This window comes from Ixodes scapularis, unplaced genomic scaffold (genome assembly GCF_016920785.2).
Source record: "Ixodes scapularis isolate PalLabHiFi unplaced genomic scaffold, ASM1692078v2 PGA_scaffold8__174_contigs__length_109621045, whole genome shotgun sequence".
Taxonomy (NCBI): domain Eukaryota; kingdom Metazoa; phylum Arthropoda; class Arachnida; order Ixodida; family Ixodidae; genus Ixodes; species Ixodes scapularis.
Window position 1 is genome coordinate 74,243,179 of NW_024609883.1, and position 23,340 is coordinate 74,266,518.

A 23,340-nucleotide genomic window follows, 5' to 3' on the forward strand; every position below is an offset into this window, starting at 1 on the left:
GCTTCCTACGTCCTGAATATTTCTGAAAACTACTGATTAAGTGGTTTTCGATGACGCTCAGCAAGGTTCTAGTTCGAGCCATATGTTTATTTTCACTTAATATAAAGTTAATTAGTTATATGTAATGAAGTACCGCACTAATTAGTAAGTATCGCACATTTTCTGACGTCTGCCACAAAGAGTAATGCTGTGCCGAGAAAATTACACTTTTACCTTGATTACACTAATTTTAAAAATTTTTGTCAGTCTTTGCTGAAACAGCCGTTATATGTACCGCTCATCCAATCTTTAAAGAAAGATCTGTTCAAACTAAAATCAAACATCCTGAAACAGACTTAGGCAGTGAACGACGACTTGTCTTTCGCAATAAAGCGTTGGGCGATGCTCCTGGGCCTTGAAATTGAAACCCCTTAAAATAGGTGTTCCAAAACACAAGAAATATTAAACGCTTTTCTGTTGTACCTTAAATTAAACATCCACTGGGCTGTCATGATTGCTGTGGTCCCTTCCACTGCATCTATGACGCGCAATAGTCGACTTTTCTTGATGTAGAGGAAGAGCGCTTCGGCCTCTGAAACTCGGGCCCGAAAATACGATGCAAGGGGTAAGTGGCATCTCTGCCTCCTAAAAAGAAATGAAACACAGCATTTTAAATATACAGTTTGCAGTCACATGGTGTACACCTGTATATCTATTTATAAAGGCAGAATTTTCTAGCTGGCTCAAGTTCTTTTGTGATGTGATCAACACAAGTCGGCCACATAAAGGAGCTTTGACTAGTAATCAATACTTAAATATCGGCTGTTATTTTCTGTTGAGTTGAGTGAATGCTTTCTGTTTTCTTTCATAGGTATGTTTGTTGAACAATAATTGAAGTTGTACAGGGATGGGCAAAATACATGTAAATATGAATCGAAATACTAATGCGAAATACTTGGTCAAAAATGTATTTAATTGGAAATCTAATTACATCTCCAAAAAAGCATTTAAGGACAAGATACAAATACAACAAAATGTATTTGGTCTCTTCCAAATACATTGCTCAAAATTTGCGCCAGCGACATCAGGGCACCTGCAGCGGGTTTCTGGGTATCTCATTTTAATTTTGCATCGCACACTCGGGAGTCAGTATGCGAGGCTCTAGTAACGTAAGAGAAATATAATCACAAAAACATGTAATCAGCTTGGACGTAATATGTGAAAAGAGTACAGAGCTTCAAGCAGCTTTCTTTGTCGATTACATTTTGGTATAGACCAACAAAGAACCGAGACGACCGAGACGCGCAGCACCTGCTAGAGAATTTTTTATTGTTGCAACTCGCACCAGTTACGAGAATCTGGACGACCCGCGCATTTAGAATGTTCCAGGCAAAAATATGGATGGAAATCAGGCTGGAAAGCATCACAAGAAGTCACAGGCACTTATTTAGCCAGTCTGCCTGTGAACGTCAATTTCGTCACTATTCTTGCCCTGGACTAGCACCGTAATCACAGTCACTAAACGCTTGTGCTTGATTGAGAGACACACCATTCGGTGCAGAACGTAGTTTTCTTCCTGCTCTGGACACTGACAACAAATTTGAAGCATGTATTTTCGCCCACAAAATGGTATTTAATTACAATTGTATTTGAAATACCCACGTTTTATTATTTAAATACACACGTCAAATACAATAGTCAATTTGTAACTAAATACAAATGCAAAATACACAAAGTATTTGAAATACGTATGTCTAATACTTGTATTTGAAATGCTGCCCATCCCTGCAGTTGTAATATGATAAAGTATCTATGCTAAAATCCCGATTATTAAAATATATTCGCATTAAAAAATTTTTTGGTTCACAGTAAATTAGTGTTAGACATCTGATTTCCTGTTAGAAATATTTCATTTAAAAGCCTGTAGGTTTTTTTTTTTTTTTTTTTTGCTGCAAAAACTTTGTGAGATATTCTTGAGGATGGTGAAAATGGCCTTTGCATGGGGTGCCGCTGGACCGAACAATGTCAAAAAAGATTTTCAGTAGTTACACCACAATCAAGCAACATTTGAGTGTGTTCGGTTTTGTTTTTTTTTCCCTTTTTTATGTGACCATGCGAGGTCTAGGAAACTAGAAACTGCATGGGGGCCTTACACATATTTACAATTTTGTTCTAATGACCGAAGTATATTACCACTTATATATCATTTTGTGCAACGCATACAATTTTCTAGAATGACAGCTTTTAAGTAAAAGCTTACCGAAGGCAAAAACATCATGTGAGTTGCACTAGGCTGCTTAAGTACTCTTGCCAGGAGTTCCAGGGCACGTACGGTCTGAACGTCTGCAACAGAAACGGATAATAAAACTAAGCCACATGTTACTCGTGCTAAATTGGAAAAAATACATTGCACGTCTTCATTCAAAACGCAATAATGAAGGAGAGCAAGGTTTTAAAAAGCCCATGGCATGCAAGTGAAACCGACGCATTCATATTTATTGTAAGAGTGCATTTTTTAATGAATGACCTTTGAAATAAGATTTCTTTTCCTCAAACCTTCCTAAAGACAGTTGCAGGCGTGGCATCCAGCTGGTGCCCTATGAGTGCAAGTGCATCCAGGGTGTGTGTGAAGGTAACTTAGACAGGCATCTAATTGCAAAACCTGCTCACATGTGCAGACATGGTGGTGACTAAGTGCCTTGCTTGCAACTATTTATGGGAAATCAGTTTCTTCGCTTTGACTAATGTACATAAGGTTCAGGAAGGTACGAATTCTTACATCTGCTCTAAAAGATAAACAAATGTGTTGAACGAAGACAGGCAGTGCTGTCCTTCAGAAATGACAATCTGTAAAACACTGAGCAAGCGTCCATTTAATATTGGGTGATTTTCTTGAAAAACAGGAGGATATGCATTTGTTAGTACATGACATGGCGGGCTTCAACCACTTTGCAGCAACGTGTTTGGAGAAGCTGATAACACAGAGGAGCGTCTCATGTGATTAGCTTCGAAACATTTTAGATGTAGCTGGTGGGCGCTTATTGTGAAATGAATGCATGCTTGGTGCTCCATGGTACGTTTAAGATCCAAGAACTTAACAAGGTGACTTCGATATTATGCATTTTTGTAAACAAAATATATCTTCCAGGTGCGCTTTGTCCAAACATTTATATGCTGGATAAATTATTGTGCCAAAATATGGAAATTTTTAAATTAAGGGAACTCTTGTTTCTGTCCTCCGAGATTTTTCTTCTTTTTTAATTGAAGTACTTCCATTTACACTTAGCTTGCACCATTCGAGAAATGCGTGTGCAGCAGCACCTGTGATGTAGCTCAATCACATTACTCGCATACTGTTATAAAACATTGCTTGGTCTTACTTATTTTGAAGCAGCAGTGAAAATAACTGGATACATAGAAACCAGAACAAGCATGTCAAATGACTTTAACAGAAGAGGTACCTTCATTCAAAACTTTTCCTTCGAATAAATTTAAGTCCTGAATCCAGGAAAGCATTTGCCGTGACAGAAATATCCTGCACTATCCGCAAATCTTTAAACACCTGCCTGCTCTTTTGCACACAACACTCCTATTTTATGGAAAAAAAACTGCTTAGCACTTCCATCTGTGTCTAAGGGAACGATTAGTCCACAATGCACATCAAAAAAGTTATATTAAATGCAACCATTTGTACCGTAGCACTGCTGTGTTTTGTGGGGCTATTCAGATTAAATCGATGGCACACTATTTAATTTAAACAATTAATATGTAAATTAAGCTGCACCCATTTAATTTGCACAGTAATTTACACTATACAAGCTAAGAGTAAAATAGGCAACGTTTTAAAAGAAGTGCACAATAAAAACTGATGAGAAAAGCTGTGTGTTGAAAATAGTACCCTAACAGATGGTGCGTTCTACAAAAACACACATCTATTAACCTTAAAAGCAAAGAAATCCAATAGAGAAGGCACATCGTGTCAACACTAATCTGACCATCTGCGCATTTTTAAACATACACGGTAACATACCATCCTTCTGTTGGTATATGTTATGCTCTAAGCGGTATAGTACTGCTTTGAGCAGATCATACAGATGCCCTTTATTCCTATACACGTATCATCACTTACCTTTCTTGCGTCTTGCACCGGTTCCTGGCGGGTCAACTTCAAGTAAAGGCTTCAGGTCTTTTTTTGTAGCCCCCTTGGTCTCCTCTTAGAGCAAGTTTCACAATCTTATTGAACGCCGCCTCGACCGCCTCATTCCCATCTTTCTCCAGGAGTTGCTTGAAATCCTCAAGGAACTGAAACATTGTGAGCGTTTGAATAAAACACATGCATTTGTAGGAACAGTGAAATTCTTAATGCTTTTTTCACCTCGTTATCAAATGTCTTTTATTAGCCTACTAACACATTTGAAGCATTCTGTCGTGTCGCACAACTACTGTAGAATCCTTTACTTCGTGCCCTCAATTTTTTTACAAATGTGATGACAGACATAATTATGACCACTAACCTTTGAGTATAAAAGTTGGAATTTGAAATTTGAATTTGATTTGAAAACTTGCACAATTTGAAAATTTGAAAACCTTCAAATTGTGCAAATTATTGGCTTCGTGAATATTTCGGCAATATGGAACTTGCGATCGTTAAAGGGATACTACAACGCAATTTCGGCGCTTATTTTATGGTCTATATGTGCTCAAAGGAGCAGTATCACATCGAACACACCAATATCTTGTTAAAAAAGTCGCGAAAAGAAATTTTAAAACGAATTAAACAATTTGCAAAGAGCACCTGGTGGATGTCGCTAACGCCTCGTTTGTAATGCCCGTCCAGGTACCTTGACAGCAAGTGATGGTGACTGTCTCGCCTCCGGCCACGACGAGAGAAGACGTGAAGGAGGAACTCCCGTCTTCCCGAGAATTCCTTTTGTGTGTTCCAGATGTAGCTATTGTCCCCCTACAAGATTATAAAAGATTAACCCGTCACTCAAAATTCATACAAAAACAGCCGCTTCGATGGCTGGGATGACTAGGCCATCCTCTCGACGTCAGCCTCGCCGCAGCTTTCATCGTCCCGAGACGACCTGCGTCACGATTGCGTCGTATGTGACGTGCTCTAAGCTGGGCCTTCTCCGAGCGCTTGCTAGAGTGGGCCGTTTATAACAAAAAATACAGCCACGGGGCTCAAAATACAAATGTGCCATTGTCATATTTACGGATATTGTGGATCATATTCAACCTATGTTCGAACACGACGGATATATTTCAGATTTCGTTGAAGTATCCCTTTAAAGGTTGCACTGTACTGCTGAAGTAGATTGCTAATAGATATAGTGCAGTTCCGAAATGTAAAAATGATCAACCTTGGTGCAGGCTAGTTGCTTTCGGTAATATTAAAGGCAGAAACGTCATAATTAAAATGGTGTTTGACTGAACAAATTATGCAAAACATTAATTCTGAGAACTAATTTCGTAGTATGTGAGAAACCGTTAAGCGACAGCTTGTGCCTATATTAACCTAAAAGAAATTTGCTGAAGCACTCCGTGCCCCTAATTTAAAGTTTTCACAAATATTTTATGAACAAAAAGATGGACGGAAACCAGCTGGCAGCTGGTGATGGTTGAACATAATTTAGGACAAAACTGAGAGACTGGGGAAAAATAAGGACGACACAACACACAGCCCTTGAGTATTGTCATCCTTGTTTGTTTTTTCAGTTTTGGGGTTAAAGTTTACATTATGTTATGTATGTGAAATTGATTCAGTGAAAACAAAAATGTCTATGGTAAAATTACAGCTTCTTGCAAAAAGAGCAGCTTTGTCTAAGCTAGTTCTTTTAAGTAAAGCCCTTCTACAAATTGCGTACAAAAGAAATTACTCACCCATTCAATGTCCCTGAGATATGGATCCTTGTCTATAGCTTGTGGGGTTTCTTTACGGGGGAGGTCCCTCTATACTAATAATCGCCGCCCGATCGGTATACCTTCCGCCCGTCACCCAGGGAGTTACACACTGCAACGAGAAGACAGCGAATGGGTTTACTGTACCTCTCGATTGCCCGTCGTCGAGAGCCGGAAGTCCAGGCCCGCCGACCTTTGTTGTCGCCCGTCGATCAGAGCTCACAGTCGGGGTCCGTGTCCAGGCCTGCGGATCGCCTTTCCCACGCCAGCGCTGCGTAGGCTGGCTGTCCCGGGCTATCAATGCCCGAGTCTCGCTGCGGAACCACCCCGGGATCGTCATAGCCCAGGTCATATGGCCCGGGCTCGCCGTTTCCACCGGTCTTGCTCCAGACCTCGCTGGTGGACCGCTCCGGGGTTCGTTATGGGCCAGGCTAGGCAGCCTGGCTTCGACGTTCCTTGTCCAGCTACCAGCCTCGCTCAGCTCCGCACTGTCTCGTGCCAGCTCGTGACTTCTCCGCCGACCGCCTGTCCCGTGCCCTCTGCCTCGTCTTTCACCCCCGGCTCCCACACTCTCCCCCCCTCAAGGCCCGGACTTCGGGGGACTTCATGGGCCTCAGGGAGCCGCTGGGCTTCATGGGCGGCCGCTGTTGCTGTTGCCGGAGTGGCCACGTTGCAGCGTCCGAAAGCGGCGTAGGTAGTGGTGGCTAGCGAAGCCGGCAGACAATGCCGACCTGTCTGTCGCTCGCTGTCCCACTCACCGCGATGCAGCAGGGGGCTTGCTCCAAGCTGGTCCGGCTGACGCAGACGGACTTGCCCCGTTCCGCTTAGAGGTCACAGCGGGCTTAGAACTGCCCGCCTGAACCGTTCGTCAGGCCGAACAACTGTCAGCCACCCTGAGCACTTGGGAAAACGAATGGTCCCGTCTTCCTTCCCGGTGGGCTTCCTGGGTTACGCCGTCTGTATACGGCCATCTTTCCAAGAAGCTATTCTGAGCAGAACAAACTGTAAAAACAACACACAGCGAACAAATACTCTGCCGCAGATTGTGGCAGTGGCCATAGCCCCTAACGCCACATAGCTTGCCGACGGGTTCGTGTACCATGCGGCCAACTCAGCAAGTCTGCATTCCAGAGCTCGCTCGTGGGTCGCCAAGAACAAGGGATTTCTTGTGTCCTACTGCAACCTCCTGTTATACGTCTTCCCCATCGCGACAACGGTAGTATCCTTTCAAGTCAGCGATGTGAACCGGGCAAGCCTCCTCGTTTGTATCTCGCCGAGTAAGCCTAGAAGTAAGACACGACGCTCGCGTCTTTATACCTCGGGTGCCCTTCTCATCTCGGAGCAAGCGATGCGGCAAAACCACTAGCTGCGTTGCTCAACGCGTGAGTTTCCTTCTGAACAGGTAACGATGGAGTAAACGTAGTCCATCTTTTGCGCGAGTGAGGGGATCCAAAGCCTCTGGCGGGATGACCAAATACCATACCCGCGTTCCGCAACGGCTACATATACCATGTGCTACTCGCTGTAAGCGTCAGCGTCCCATTCCGTCCACGTGTCTACGAGCTCTAGGGACTGCTCGGTCCTCGGAGGGGGCGGTAGCTCAGCGAGCAAGCCCGCTTAAACCGTTCACGCCTCAAGGCAAGCTGGACAACTACAAGCCACCTAAATGTCTACCGCCTCATCCCCGGCCAGGTCGTGACGCGACATAACTTATTAAAAGTCTTGCTGTCACTGCCACGACCGGCCAGAGTGAAGCCGAAAAAGTATCCTATAAAACATTTCGTAGCTTTCTCGAAACGACCCCCTCAAGGGAGAGTCGTCCCTCTGCCTTTCGTCGGTTGGAGTGACGCGAAGTAACTAGCCGTCTTGGCCCAGCGGTTACAAATCATACTGCTCCTTAACTCGCCTGCCAGCGTTCCCGGTGTCAACTGCAATTTACGCCAGTTTACCCAACACCCGCTGACAATCTCGACCGCCAGTGTTCCCGGTGTCGACTGCAATTCCCGCAATCTTTCCGACACCCACTGACAAAACCCCATCTGCACCCCGGGCCTCGACAAGCGCTTGCTTGCCTACCGCATCACTCCAAACCGATATCCTAAATATGGAATAAGTCCTGGCTGTGATCCCTCCTGCCAGCCGCTATCCTGCCTTCCAGCGAACATGCCGTGGCTCTCCTCTGCCTCCGAAGACGACTTTCTTACATCTTAACCGCGCTCCTCGTGTTCCCCCCGGTTGGGTCACCTTCTGCCAACCACTATTCTGGGGTACCCGAGAACGTGCGTCCGCAACCTCGTCCTTCGAGACCTTTAAGTACTCGATTCGAGGAGACACCTGCTGAGCTCTGCTTTGAGACAAGTCACCATAATTCTAACATACTTTGTCTCAACGGGCATCGTTAGCGTTAGTGAACAACCCGCTCAACGAATCCATGGGACTCTCTGGGGACGACTAGAAGCAGAGGCATACCGAACGGGCCCCACGTTGGATGCGCCATTTTAATGTGGGGTTCTTTACGGGGGAGGTCCCTCTATACTAATAATCGCCGCCCGATCGGTATACCTTCCGCCCGTCACCCAGGGAGTTACACACTGCAACGAGAAGACAGCGAATGGGTTTACTGTACCTCTCGATTGCCCGTCGTCGAGAGCCGGAAGTCCAGGCCCGCCGACCTTTGTTGTCGCCCGTCGATCAGAGCTCACAGTCGGGGTCCGTGTCCAGGCCTGCGGATCGCCTTTCCCACGCCAGCGCTGCGTAGGCTGGCTGTCCCGGGCTATCAATGCCCGAGTCTCGCTGCGGAACCACCCCGGGATCGTCATAGCCCAGGTCATATGGCCCGGGCTCGCCGTTTCCACCGGTCTTGCTCCAGACCTCGCTGGTGGACCGCTCCGGGGTTCGTTATGGGCCAGGCTAGGCAGCCTGGCTTCGACGTTCCTTGTCCAACTACCAGCCTCGCTCAGCTCCGCACTGTCTCGTGCCAGCTCGTGACTTCTCCGCCGACCGCCTGTCCCGTGCCCTCTGCCTCGTCTTTCACCCCCGGCTCCCACAAGCTTCAGCAATGGATAACTCGTACAAGTCTTTGACCCTTGCGGAATGCGTCAACTCAGGCCTGCAGAACATTTGCTGCCTGTCGGGGTTCGATTTGGTTTCCTCCGTAACTAACCAGGCCTCATGCTGTGTGAGACTGTATTCGTCTTTTCCGCTGGGAGCCAAGCCTTGGGACTGCATATCGATTAAACAAGGATGATTATTGTAATTTTATTTAAAAAAAAAACACATGTGCGTTACACTGAGCTCTGAATCACTGACCAGTGTTGCGCCAACTTTGCCCCGCTATAACTCCATTGATGGGGCGTCGACAGCCGCCCTTGTTGTTTCCAACTGCTGTCGAACCTTGGTCGGTTTGCGCACACACGGTCAGTCTCCAGCTTCCGTCTCTCATTTTTTAACTTTTGGCGGACGAGCTAGACCCATGAATTCTGGAGTATTAAGATTTATTTATTTATTTATTCAAAATATCTTAAAAGGCCTGTCCGGCATTAAATTATCCATACACTTTTCAATGCAGGTAATACTGTAATAAAAAAATAAAAACTCAAAAAATGCCAAATAACAAATGATTTTTTATTCAAATTGTGAAGTTTACTTTCATCAACATTAACAATAGCCCAGTGCAGCAGTTATGACATTTTCTTCTGAATTTTTTTTTAATTCCAATAACATTTGGAGATAATGAATAATAAAAAAATTTGCATAGAGCAGTAAACACACTAAATGAATTTACAAGACCTAATGCTCGTTGTCAGCCATTTGAGCTTTCGAACAATCCTAACAGCCACATTTGCAGCACATAGACTCGGTCCGTAGTTAAAAGAAAAAGAGGCAAGATCAGCTATATTCAATGCGAAACACCTTGAACAATGTTTACTATTCGGTTTTTGCAACAAATGCATTACTTTACTTGGGTTAGCGCTCTAAACTGGTCTAGATCATCTAATGAATACTTTATACTTCATAGCATTCACAGTAGCAAAAGAAAGGCCCAGGTACTTGTTCGATTGTTTTATTTGTTTTCCAATTATGTAACATGATAAAAGCTGAAAACACGAGACAGGCGCATAATCACGACTCCGCGAAAAATTACGAAGTATGTACAGTTCGCCATACCTACTGCAAGGTAACATTTTCCCCGCACATCAAATCAAGAAACACCGCGCCGAGAAACACATATCATACCAAGAAACACATATCAAGAAACACAAAATCTTATGTTCAAAATAATATCATAGAAATTATAGGGCGTGAAGCGAAGGGCTAATAATTGGGCTAGTCAATAATTCATGACCTCATCGGATGAGGTCGAGAGGGACACAAACACTTCGCCGTGTTTCTGTCCCACTCTTGTCCTCGTTTTTACGCCGAATTTGTTGTCAAGCGAGGACATCTTAAGAACTGGTGCTGAGAACATTAACTAAATCGTTAAACAGCGACGACGCGAATGTCCCACTCTTGTCCTCGTTTTTACGCCGAATTTGTTGTCAAGCGGGGACATCTTAAGAACTGGTGCTGAGAACATTAACTAAATCGTTAAACAGCGACGACGCGAAAGCGATACACAGATTCGGATGGATGCTTAAACTTATGATGCAGAAGGAAAAAAAAAAAAAAGTAACCTCCGCTTCAGCTTCCCACCGATGAAGCGATCACGTTTCCAGACTGTTTAGTTTCGACAGTTCGCGAGAAAAGAGGCGCCGGCGTAAAAGCGAAAAAGAAAACAGAAGGACTTTCGTCACCCCAAGGCAGTTTTAGCGGTTATGGCTCGAAAGAGAAAACCGAAGCCAGCCAGCCGGTACATAACACTCGATACCACCACATTTAAACGTTAAACAAGTCGAATACTGTGTAAGCGGTATCAATAGTCACTTACTGGACACCTGGACACATAAAGAATGTTCTACAAGCATGCTGCATAAATATTCTCACCTTTAATTGCGTCCACACGTGAAAGTGTCTCCGGCAGCAGTACCAGCGGTTCCAGCAATAACCGAAAGCAGCCATTTTTAATAAGAACGGGGATTGGCTACGACTTACGCCTGCCCTTTCTAAAAAGATTTGCTGTAGTTTCAGTTTCGGTATCTTGGGTGGGGGCTCGTTTGCATTTTTCTTGCTTCGCGTTTTAACAAATTTGTTTTTAAATATTGTTTTAAGTTAAAACTTAGTTAAAGTTAAAGCGAAAGCTAAAAGAAAGGACTGTCTGTATGGCTATTCCTCTTAAACTTTTAGTTTTACAAAGGTTTTCGTTTTTTTTTTGGTTTAAATGCTGCATTTTCATTGTTTAAGTGGGGTAAACACGTAGCTAAACCGACGGCTTGTATTGAGGATTTTTTTACGCTTTCGCCTGCGTGGTTTAATAACCATTTTATGTAAGGTATTGTACCAGTCTATATTCAATAATCCAAACGATTTTTATTTTCCGCGATAAAAACGATTTTACAGTTTTGGCAAGTGCCTCAAATCGCTTTGTTTAGTACAAAAAAAATTCATAGTAGACAGACAACCCCAAATTTTTGTGATCACTCTGCTCTCTAAAATATAATAATGAGATGCTTCTAAACATATGTAGATCCTGTTATCTCTCCGACATTTTCCGATATAAGTACACCGAAGAACGAATCATAAAGTTAAACGTCTGAACATATAAGCCACGCCCTTTGTTTCAGAAGCTGTGAGTGCTTTCACAAGGTTCTTGTGCACTACCCAAATAGATACATATTTGTGTTGTTTTATTGAACCATATTTTTGTTACTTTAATATATTTAATCGTATTCATTGCCTTAGTTTTTTTGTTTTTTTTTGTCCTAAAACAGCACGCCGTAGAAAAGTTACCTCGAAATATTTGCTCCCAATCCTACTGAAATGTTCTTTGTTTTTTCACCTAAATCAGGTTTTAGTTAATGTTGTAATATACAAATCAGTTTTCGGAAAAAGATAATTATTTTTTCAAGTTAATATTTCATTGTTCTGTTTTAGAAGTTGCGTTAAAATTTAAAATTCGTAAATATGAATGTGCATTTTTTACTCTCATCAGATCAAAGTGAGCGAGGCTTTATTTATTTTATTTTTTTATCTCAGAAACAAGGAACATGACATATCAGCCATGGAAACCTATTCGCAATCCTATAAGTACGCATTTTAACTGAGTGAACTTGCATTACTTATTTATTTTATTTATTACTCAAGCTGTATATGCATATACACAATCCGGCGGTTCTGGCCTCACGCCGCTGCGGCGGCGCTGCTGACCACAGAGCGGATACGCGGACAATTTACCTCGAGCGAATATTGTTTTTGCGAATGCGCAGTGACCTCACCTGGTGTGGGCAAACGCGGGCATGTTTGTAAAGGGGCGTGTTGGCTTATATAGTACATTTACGTGTGTGCCATCCTGACTAGCTCTTATGCCCGTGAAATGCAGCATTCACGTAACCTTGACATTCCAGTTTTCGAGTATGTCTATACTTATGTCAATATTAAGTCCGACCACAGCCACCTGTGAGGTTAACTTGGGCCGAGTAGACCCGGAAGGAATGCAGCCTCTCCAGTTGGCCACAAGTACCCGCACGGAACAACAAAGCGGCGCCACCGACTTCTTGAGACTTGGTCTCGCCGCCCTCGCCTCGTGGCGTTTCCTACCGAACGACCGCAGCCTGGAGTCGAAAGGCATACAGCGGCGTAGCGGGACTACGGAGAGAACGCAGGGGAAGGGAGAGAGCTAAACACCAGAGGCATTCGCTTTGTGGGGATGTAAGAGAAAAGAGGTACAGTCGAGTACCGAAGAAGATGCGGATGTATCGAATACGCGAAACATCCGAAAGGAATAATGGCAGCCAAGAAACACGGAAAGGAGGCCGGCTGGGGACACCTGCTGACACCTGCGAGTCAGCAGCCAACGACGGGACCGCTCATCGCCTGACCATCCTTCGAGGCAACGAGTGCAATCATGAGCCAGCACACCGACGAACTTACGAATGAAATATAATGTTCAAAACAGCAGCCTGGTCTGTGTGCTCCGAATTCCTAAACTCAGGGTGAACCCACAGAACCAGTTATCTGTTACACAACGCCAGGATCCCACGGAGTCAATCAAGCAGAACCAAAGATGCATCGTCATGGCACTCGTCGCCTTCGTGCATTTGCTCCTGCCGGCTCGACCAATCAAGCACAGAAAGGATCACTGTGCCTGATTGGTCTAGCCGGTGATTGCAAACTGACAAAGACGACGAGCGCCATGACAGTACTCTTATTTATACGCTTCATCGAATCGTAATGTTTCAGATTAATGCCGCAGTCGGCACTAATCTGAAACTGCTCGGGCATTGTTTTCAACGATCAAACTCCAAACACCCTTACACCCCTGGTGGCATCATGGGGTGTACCTTCATTACTTAACCCCTTTCTTGCACCCTCCTAACACCCTTCATACACCCTTTCATTATTTAAAGGTGTAAATAGGGTGTTTTAGTTGTGTGGATACCCTTCACACACCCTTCATGCTAAAAATGAGGGTGTTAGAAGGGTGTTTTAAGTTCCATTTCACCTTTAAGGGTGTAAAAAAGTTTACAGTGCACCACGAAAATGACGTGAAAGTAATAGAAGACAGCTGAACTGAGTATTTTTCACAGGAGTTTCCGGTGCCCTTTGCGACCGTCGGCTCGTAGGGCTGAGTCCCCAATGACAAAACATCTACACGTAATCTCACGACGTTGCAGGGCGGGTTACAAAGGCCCGTTCTCACACTTGTGACTCCTTAAGATCGTGTGCCTTAAAACCCTTAGAATATCTTACGACGAGAGAACACTGGTACGCTGGCGAAATTTATGGTGTCACCCTGGGCCTGCCTTTCACTACAGCGAAGGTTTTCGCGGCATCTACAAAATCAGGTATACGTATTATCCATGATAAATGGTCGTTTATAACATTGCCAAAAGTTTTTCTAGCCGAACGAAATATACGGGAGTGCCAAGTGTTTCAGGTGGCTACCCGATAGGTGGCGCCAGTGGGTTCTCTGGTCGTAGGAGATTTTAAGAGGTTTGAAGGCACGCGTTTCCAAGGAGTCGCAAATTCAAATGGGTCTAAATACACCAATGGACAGCGAGAAGGGTGCATGACGTCATGACTTCGCAAAGCAGATAATACAAAGCGTAACGGGTGCAATAAACCTCACGCCTACTGCGATTTCCTTGGTTACCACTGGGGGCACATCACACTAAATTAAACCAAACTAAGGAACTAAATTTTGTCGCCTTGTCGTGTTTCACAAATTCTACCATACCTCTTCTTTGGGTAACAATAACTGTCACCCGCCATATCACACCAATCAGGCCCGTAGCCAGGGGGGTGGCCCATAAGGCCCGGCCCCCCCCCCCTCCCGAAATCTTCCATTTTGCTGGGTGCCTCCTCTCCCCCTCCCCCTCATACAGCATTTTGTCATGAGCGGGCCCCCCCGAAACCAAATCCTGGCTACGTGCCTGACACCAATAGAGCCCTGCGCGGATAACAGTTTGATTATCCGCATTCGATCCGCATCCGCATCCGAACTGCATCCGCAAACTTTCTACATTATTGTATCCGTATCCGATCCGGATCCGCATACTTTTTATTCGTATCCGAACCGCATCGGCAAAATGTGGAACCTTGTCGATGTTCTTACTTACCACCAGAGGTTACGATTACATTTAGACTAGCAAAATCAGCGGAAATCACGCCGACGCGTTCTTCCCCGCCGCACTCAGAATCGGAAACTTTCACCTGTGGCACCTTACCTCTCCCCTGAAGTCTAAACGCCTGACAAAAAAGGTCATAAAAAATAAAAAAAAGTTCGGAATGAGAGGAGGAGAAGTAGTGGTAGGAAGACAAAATCCTATCTGGTGATGTTAACGAGCGTATGCGGCCGCCTTGAGTCTCACGGGTGTTTCGTGTCAGCCAGCGGGCAGATGCGCCTCTAAGTCAGGGTCCAGGGCCTGATCGGATCGACTAACTTGTTGTTCGTGAAAGATCGGGGCCTGCAGGCGCCCGAAATATATATATTGAAAAAAAAATTGTTTTTCTTTTTTTTCTTGGGGCGGCTACGGAGGTTGCGCGCGGCAGCCGCTGGCATTGCTGGCGCCCTGGCGTCGTAACCGGATGAATATGCATACAAAAAAGAAACACGCAATTTACGGGCTGCCAATGTGCGTGCGCCTCTGATTCCGAAACTTGCAAACCGTGGCGCAACAGGGTCGCGCTCGCTGTCGAAGCAGTTCTTTTGTTTTTAATATCATGCCACACCACTCTCTGCGGAGAGGGGGAAATTTCTTCTACTTTCTTGTGACTTGATCGTTTGAGGTTTTCTTTGCCCGGAGAAAGTTTTCCGCTTTTTCCCTGCCAAAGAACTGCCTTTCTCGGTACGATTGATGCCCTGCATTCTTTACTTTTTCTTTTTTTATAAATAGCATTTTTGACGAGATGAAATGCACTAACTGAAGCGACCTTCAGTAAGAATCAGATCTTTCTGAGGATTCCTATCGTTTCCTCGAAACTCGTTTTGTGGAAATACGTGTCGTGGACAACTTTTCACGGACATACATTTCATGGAAACACGGTTCGTCGACACTGTACGTTTTGTGGGCACATGCCACTGCGATGTTTTGTCGATAACGTATTTCTTCACTAAGCTGCTAAAAGCTAGCGCGGGATTCACTAACGCGTACGCCATGATTTGGTTAAGCACGTGCTTAACGAAATCATCTCCCCCTCCCCCCTGTAATCCAGGCGAGACGGAAAAAGTTTGTTACGAAAATAGTAGGGTTGCGTGCGACGAAACGTCTCAGGTTTTTCAATGAAACGAACACGGGAAGCCTTTCGATCAAACGTCGCATGTCGACTAAACGATCTGTAGATGAAACGTCAGTCGACAGACTGAATGCCACGGGGCAAACATTTAGATCCGGATCTGCGGATATCCGCAGCCCCTGACATCCGCATCCGATCCGCAATCCGCCAAAATCCGTCTAATCTTTATCCGCATCCGCCTGTTTACTGCGGATATCTGCGGACATCCGCGGATAATCCGTGGATATGCAGGGCTTTACACACCAATTTCCGTCATGTTTGCGGAATAGGTTGTAATAAACTTCTAGGGAAATTGAAAACAATATTTTGTGTCTGTTTTCCTGCCCATTTGCAAGCACCTGCGCGAGCACATTTTTTTTTAGGGGTTTCCTGCATGTTATAAATAGGTTTATGAGTTTCGGGACGTCTTAAATAAGTTTGAGGCAACCAACCTTCCAGAAAATACCCATTTAGGGCGAGCGAATAATTTGCCTATCCGAATGGCGCGTTCAGATGTGTGATCACGTGCCAGGTCGCACGGTCGCCCGTATCAAACGAAGACCCGTATCAAATCGGTACCGTATCAAACGGGTACCGTATCGAATTGGTACCGTATGAAATGGGTACCGTATCAAACGGGTACCCGTATCCCATAATCACGTTTGATCCGAATGGATCGACAAGTTTGCCACCCGTTTGATTCAGACGGGCCGACCAGTTTGTCTTACGTTTGAATTTCAAATGATTTTTTTTTTCAGTAGGTCATATGCTTCATGAGAACGGGGAGTGACAGTTCGATGTGCAGAACTTTGTGATCACTGAGCCCATCGCTGTAGGAAATAGATTTGACAAGTCTGATGACTACGTAAAATCAAATCGAGAATGTTGTCTGAACGTGTTGGTTTATCAACTAACTGCCAAAAGTTTAAAGTGAGGTACGTATTTAAATACTATTTTGATCCGACGGAGCATACGGGTGATAAATTAGACCAGTCTATGGATTAAAATCGTCAAAAAGAAGTCAGCTTTCGGAAAACACATTTCAGAACGATATAGCACAGTTCAATATGAAAGGATAAAGCACAATTGGGTGGCCTATGACATACACCAAGAATGACTATACTACACAGTGTGCAAATGCATAACCTTCTGAAAAAAAAAATTGGCGCTTATATGAAAGTAAACGGGTTCATACCGGTAACAGTTTAGCCATACCGGTCACCAGTTTGTGAAAGTGGTCGCCTGTATGGCTAAAGGGGTTACCCGTTTAAGCCATAACGGTAATCCATTCGGGCAAGCAGGTCACTCCTTTGGTAAACGGGTCACTCTTCTGGGCAAATGGGCCACTCGTTTGGGCAAAGTTGTTGCACACACACACAACGTTTGCTCAATCCGCGGACCATGTTGCACAAACGGGTGACCGGTGACCGCCAAACTGTTTCGGTTTAATGAAACGGCTCTTCGGAGCCCGTTTGATACTGAACGCACAGATCGCCGGCATGGGCACGCCTGTTTCAGCCGTGGCAGCCTATGTTTCCGGAAGGTCGGGAGCGCCGGTTTATCGATTTCAAATAGTCCGCGTAATGCAAGCAATTATATTTATATTTTAATTGCGCTAATGTTCGCTTAGACTGCAACTGTAAAAACGCGTTTTTTTGTTGTTTTTTTACGTAAGCGCGCGACGTTTTTTATCCGATATTTTTGACACAACTTTAAAACTTTGGCATTCTTTGTTGCCCCAATTTACATATTCCGCTCGAATTTCTCTCTCAGAAGACGCGACCGCGTGAAACAATATATTTCTAATTTCCGTTTCACCTCCAGTGAAGACGCAGCGAAGGTAGCGCGCGAACAAGTGGCTGCAAGAATATCGAGCATTGCGAGAACACGCACGCCGTTGCAGCAGTCAAAATAAAAGCTCGCGCTGAAAGCTTTCTTCTCTCGGGCGCAAACCGAGCATCTGGCCGGCGTCATTTCCAGCCTTCGAGCGTGCTGAGTGGTGCGCGATTCGCCTGCTTTTCGAGGCTTCAAACACGTCGCAGTGGAATGCCCGAAGAGAGGTTGCAGGGGTATCCCGTTGTCTTGCGCATTGACCGCACCCCCTCCTTCCTCCCTGGTCACCTCTTTCACGTGACCCGAGGGGGAGGAGGGCGCTGATAAGCACAGCCTCCGAGCTGACGTCATCAGTCTGAAGCGCGAAAACGGCAAATAGTTTCCTTCGGTTTCATCGGCTGGCGCGCGTCGATGGGGCTCCCATTGGCCGCTGCGCTCGTCAGTTTCCACGACCGCTCACCCCATGGCGCTGCGTGTCCATCAGCGCGGAGCGTCCAAGGTCACCAGGGAAGCGTACGCGCCGACCCTCGACGAAAAATACGCAGCAGACGAAATGGGGAGCGGACGAGCGGCTTGCATGCTTTCGCATTCACAACTCATAAGGAATGCTTAGGTGTATTTGGTCTAAACTTATGTTTCGGCATCGTCATTCGCTGAGCTGCCTCTGTAAGTTGCGGTGATTGGCTCTCCGAGTGCGGTGTGGGAAAGTCGACGCACGGGCTTTTTCTTTGTCTGCTTGTTGTCCGTTGCAGTTCGAACTTTGTTCATCCTACCTGCTCCAACCTCCCGCCTTACCCCGCGGTCTTATTAGGATGTCTCTGGTCAACGTATTCGATGTACACAAAAGCTATCAGTGTTCGAAAAGTCCTACGCGTATATCGGCAACAAGCGATTCTTCAAAGAAGTCAGGAATTCTTGCGGTTTGGTTGGGTTCGGCAAATGAGAGCTTGTGCGCCGCATCGTGTTGAAACTTCTAGAAGCCCTTCCTTCTCGTATTTGTGTTTGTGTGGTTGTCCTGCTTTGACCGTGTCGACATATATCTTGGATTCCATCTTTCAAGTCCACCATTATTATGGTAAGTGCAGTGCAACTATACTTGTTGGCAACGACTGACCGTTCTTCTACGCGTACTCTTCCATATTACCTACAAAATTATGCAGCGTCTATTCTCGTGGCAGCCGGGAGAATAATTTCCCCGAAAGTTTACCATTATAGTCTACCGGGTGTCCCAAAAAGCGACCAGGCTCTTTAATACCCTATTCACAGGATCATAAAGGTTCCTTTAGCTTAGGGACCTTTCAGGTCAGTGGCGAATTAGTTCGCAATCAGTTCGCGTGACAAGTGCTCGCGACCCAAGAGCGCGGGCTGATTCGCCGATTGCAAAGGGTTAAAGGTACAGAGCGCGACACTGTTAGCGTGAACAAGCGGTCACCGGTTTTTCCACTTTTTCTCTTTGAAACCAAGGGATGTCATCCAAGTTATTATTGCTACAGAAAGAGCTCATTTAGTTGTATATTGTAAGCGATAAAATTTCGTGCTCGCTAGTACTATTTTTAAGTAAAATGCGAAAATGCGTCGATGTCCTGTTCGCGCTAATAATGTCGCGATGTGTACCTTTAGGCTGGCCGCGTGAATGGAGTATAAATCGACCGCCGAATTCGGTTTTTTAGCCTATCGCGCTACGATTTTGGGCAGCGGGGCTTACAGGTAGCGCATTTGTTTTTGTAAATTTTGCAAACAGCGTACTTACCTGAGGGAAAAGCAAAAAAACAAAAAGCTTAACTACTATGGAAATGCAGCGACAACACCGGTCTTCAAACAATAAGGCTCCCTATTGTTTTAAGACCGGTGACTTCGCGGCATTTACATGGGAGTTAACCCTTTTTCTTGTTTTGCTTTTTCCTCAGGTAAGTACGCTGTTTGCAAAATTTACAAAAACAAATGCACCACCTGTAGGCCACGCTGCCCAAAATCGTAGCGCGATAGGTTAAAAAACCGAATTTGGCGGCCGATTTAAAGAGCCTGGCCGCTATTTGGGACACCCCGTAGAATTTCCTCGGTTCTTGTTTTGCTTTGCAATCTTCCCAGTTGTTTAAAAGCTTAGAGTTCCTCTTCACAGATCGCTTGCGCGTCTGTGCTTGTCAACGGAATAGGTTGTAATAAAGTTCTAGGAAAATTGAAAACAATCTTTTCTGTCTGTTTTCCTGCTCATTTGGAAGCACCTGCGCGAGCATATTTTTTCTACGGGTTTCCTTCATGTTATAAATAGGTGTATCAGTTTCGGGACGTCTTAAATAACTTTAATATGACGAACCTTCCAAACAAGACCCATATAGGGTTAGCAAATAATTTGCCTGGCTTTCCGAAGGGCGCGTTCAAATATGTGGTCACGTGCCAGGTCGAACAGGCACCCGTATCAAATGGGTACCGTTCAAACGGGTGCGGTTTCAAACTGGTACCGTTTCAAGTGGGTACTCGTATCCCATAATCACGTTTTACCCGAACGGATCAAAAAGTTAGCAACCCGTTTGATTCGAACATGTCGACCAGTTTTCCACCCGTTTGACTTTCAAATTGTTTCTTTCAGTAGGGTATACACACAAATTGTAAGTAATGGTTTGTTAAAGTAATGCTAAAAATAAAAAAAATATGCCTTTTTATTGTAATTAGTACACCAACGTATCTCCGGCTGGGCCGGTCGTAGCGGAAAATGTTATGGCATAAATGTACAGGATGGTACAGGGAAAAGTTGTTTATCTTCAATATCAGGTTTTAATCAGGTTTCGGTGAGAACGACTATGTCAGACAAATTGTCCTCAAGAACGCCATGCAGCTTGTCTCGTTTCGGTATGAATGCTGCGAATATTTGTGATAAAGACAGAAAATGTATTATTTTTATCTTGCGTTACGGTATGAGGGGAAGATGACAGTGCTGTGTCTTTTTTACATGTACCGAGTTATGCGAGCTCTACTCCAGAGTGAGACTCCATGTTAAAGACGAAACGTTTGTTATTGGTGTGCAGTTTTTTAAAACGAACTTCAAACGGCACGTTTAGACTAATTCCGTACTCATAAAGCTTATCGCGAGCAAAGCATACTCACTCTGAAAAAAATCGTTGTGAGCAGCGAAAGAGGTATCTTTCAGCTTGAATCCCCCCCCCCCCCCCCCCCCCCCCCCCCCCCGCCCCGGCAGCCAGGATGCTCTCTTTACCTTTAACGCGGGTAAACGTAACGAGAATCGGTCTATTTTTATTGTATTGAAATTTCCCTAAGCGGTGCGATCTTTTTAGATTAAAGGCATCCAGCTGTACGGCCTTGATTGTTAGCGCAAAAGTCGAAAATTTGTCTTTCCGATCGGCTCCGTGCTTGAACTTGGTTATTCAGGCAGCCATAAAAAGAACAGATTCCATCTCCGAAGCCTGTTTTCGTTATCGTCGCACTGTTTCTGAATATTGGCTAGCTCAACGGACATATTAAGGATGGGTGGAATCCAAGATGTGGCTTTAGTCACATCTAGCCTTGTTTCTACTGCAGATAATCTGGTGGACAGTTGCTGGACAGTTGAGCCAGTTGCCTTCTGTCCGTTTTTTAAGGACGATACTTTTGCCGAAATCTCAGTCTGTGAAGCCACAATTCTTTGAACTGTGGCAAGATTGCTTTCTTGCCACGGTACGTATCTTTCATGTCTCCCTCCCCCCCCCCCCCCCCCCGAAAAAAAAAAAAGAAAAAAAAAAACAGTTGTCGAGAGACCAAAGATACATATGAGCAGTGAAAACAGCAGTAACAAAAATACTTCCATGAAGTGCACAGATAGTCGTAGGGGCTCGACACTAAAAACAGGCATAAATCGTTACTGGGGAAACATTTGACATCTTTGAGGTAACGACCCTAAATGAACAAGTGCGTTTTCGTCATGTCGTCAGCAGCGATGTCGAGCCCCAACTGGCCGGGCCGTTGAAACGGCTTTAGTAGGCACTCCCCAGTCGATATTCCTGGTTGCCAGGCGAGGTTGGTGAAACTGGCTGGGCTTTGAAGGATGAGCGAGTGCGGCGGTGATGCGGTGTTATCCTCCTTGAACGGATTTGTGTCGTCACAGGGACCACGGGCTTCGGTCGGGTAATCCACTGCAAGCTTCGGTGGGATGGTAGCGGACAGGAGCCGCACCTGAATGGACATGTGCGTTTTCGTCATGGCGTCAGCAGCGATGTCGAACCCCCCGTGCTCATTTTATTTACAGCATATATATCAGAAGTCAGGTCTTCTCGTTTACGCCGCAACAGCATCATACGCCTCAAAATAAGGAATGCCGCGAACTTCTTCGAACCGAAGGTTGGATGATTGAATCCAACGGTTCGAAAGGTTCGAAAGCTTCCAAATTTTCGAACTTTCTCTATTGAATGATTCGACGGAAGTCGAATTTTCGGACATGCTAAACTAAGAAGTTTGATACTTTTGGAAATTTTGAACTTCGCACGTTCAGAAATTCCGTGTATTTCGAACCTTCGAACTTACTGCGCTAAAAAAATTAGATTTTTTTTCGGACTTTCAAACTTATTGCGCTGCAAAATTCAATGCCTGTCGTACTTTCATACTTCATAGACTAAATATTTCCACGCTTTTTTAACTTTCAAACTTCATGGACTAAAAAGTTTGACGCTTTTGGAACTTTCGAAATGATTATGCTAAGAAAAGCGATAATTTTTTTACTTTCAAACTTATTTGTCTAGAAAATTCGAAAATTTTCAAAGTTTCAATTTCTCAAAAGTTAAAAGGTCGAGGAATTTCGAAAAACCGGCTGGAGGTTTCATTTGGATTCAAGCAGTGAAATAATTTCGTATTTTTTTATTTTCTTTCGAATTTTTGTATACAGTGCCGAATTCATTGCGAAAGACAAAGCCGTTTATTTGAACGTTCTGACATGCTTAGTTTTAAAGAAAGAAATTCACGAAGGAGCGAGGAAAAACAACGGGTTTTTGACGATTGTCGTTTGGGCCTTATTTGAAGCGCGCTACAGCCGAAGCTATTCATGGTAGAGATGTTATACGTTTTAACAATGATGTATGTATAGCATAGGTAAGTGTCGTGTTAAGATTTGATTATTGTTGCACACGATTAGTTTCGAAGGAATGTCCAAACATTGATCTACGGGCGATTGTGCCCTAAACAGGGTAATGTTTTTGTTTAAATATGTTTTAGGTATTGCATTTAAATTAACACCACAGACAGTACATTTCATTGCAATGTACAGAATACAAAATAGTGCATTTATTGTTTTTCAGGTTCAGAAATAAATCAGCTCATGGGGGAAGATTTCAAATATTGTTCAAGTTCAGCACGTCATTAAAAACAAGCCATTTTTAATTCTTTTTTTTTTATTTTCTCGTTTTACGTCGCTGAGACGTGTTGCTTTTAGCCTGTACACATTTTGGTGCGAGTAAAACTGTTGTTTCGCGTCTGGTTATCAAACAGGGTTCACATAGATAAGGCTTTAATCTTACTTACGAAAACCAAGTGTCGTCACTCATCTCACCTTCGCTCCTAATGCTCGATCTTGAGCTCATAATATGGTCCCTGAGAGCTTGATGACTCGACACGCACAGAGCATATGCAGCACACGTTCGAAGCGAAACTAAAACCCCGTCGTTTGTGTCGGCTTTTGTGCTTTTTGCTGGGCGTTCCCTTCTTCCTGCTAAATAAACCTCCAGAGCGATTACAAACTTTACTTGCTATACGCCACCGTCACTCGGGCGGCGT

At 44.6% G+C, this 23,340-nt stretch overlaps 1 pseudogene; it reads right to left on the reverse strand.

Moving 5' to 3' along the window:
* Window positions 1–335: 335 nt before the first annotated feature.
* On the reverse strand, window positions 336–10,941 carry LOC115318105 (annotated as a pseudogene).
* Between the last annotated feature and the right edge of the window lie 12,399 nt (window positions 10,942–23,340).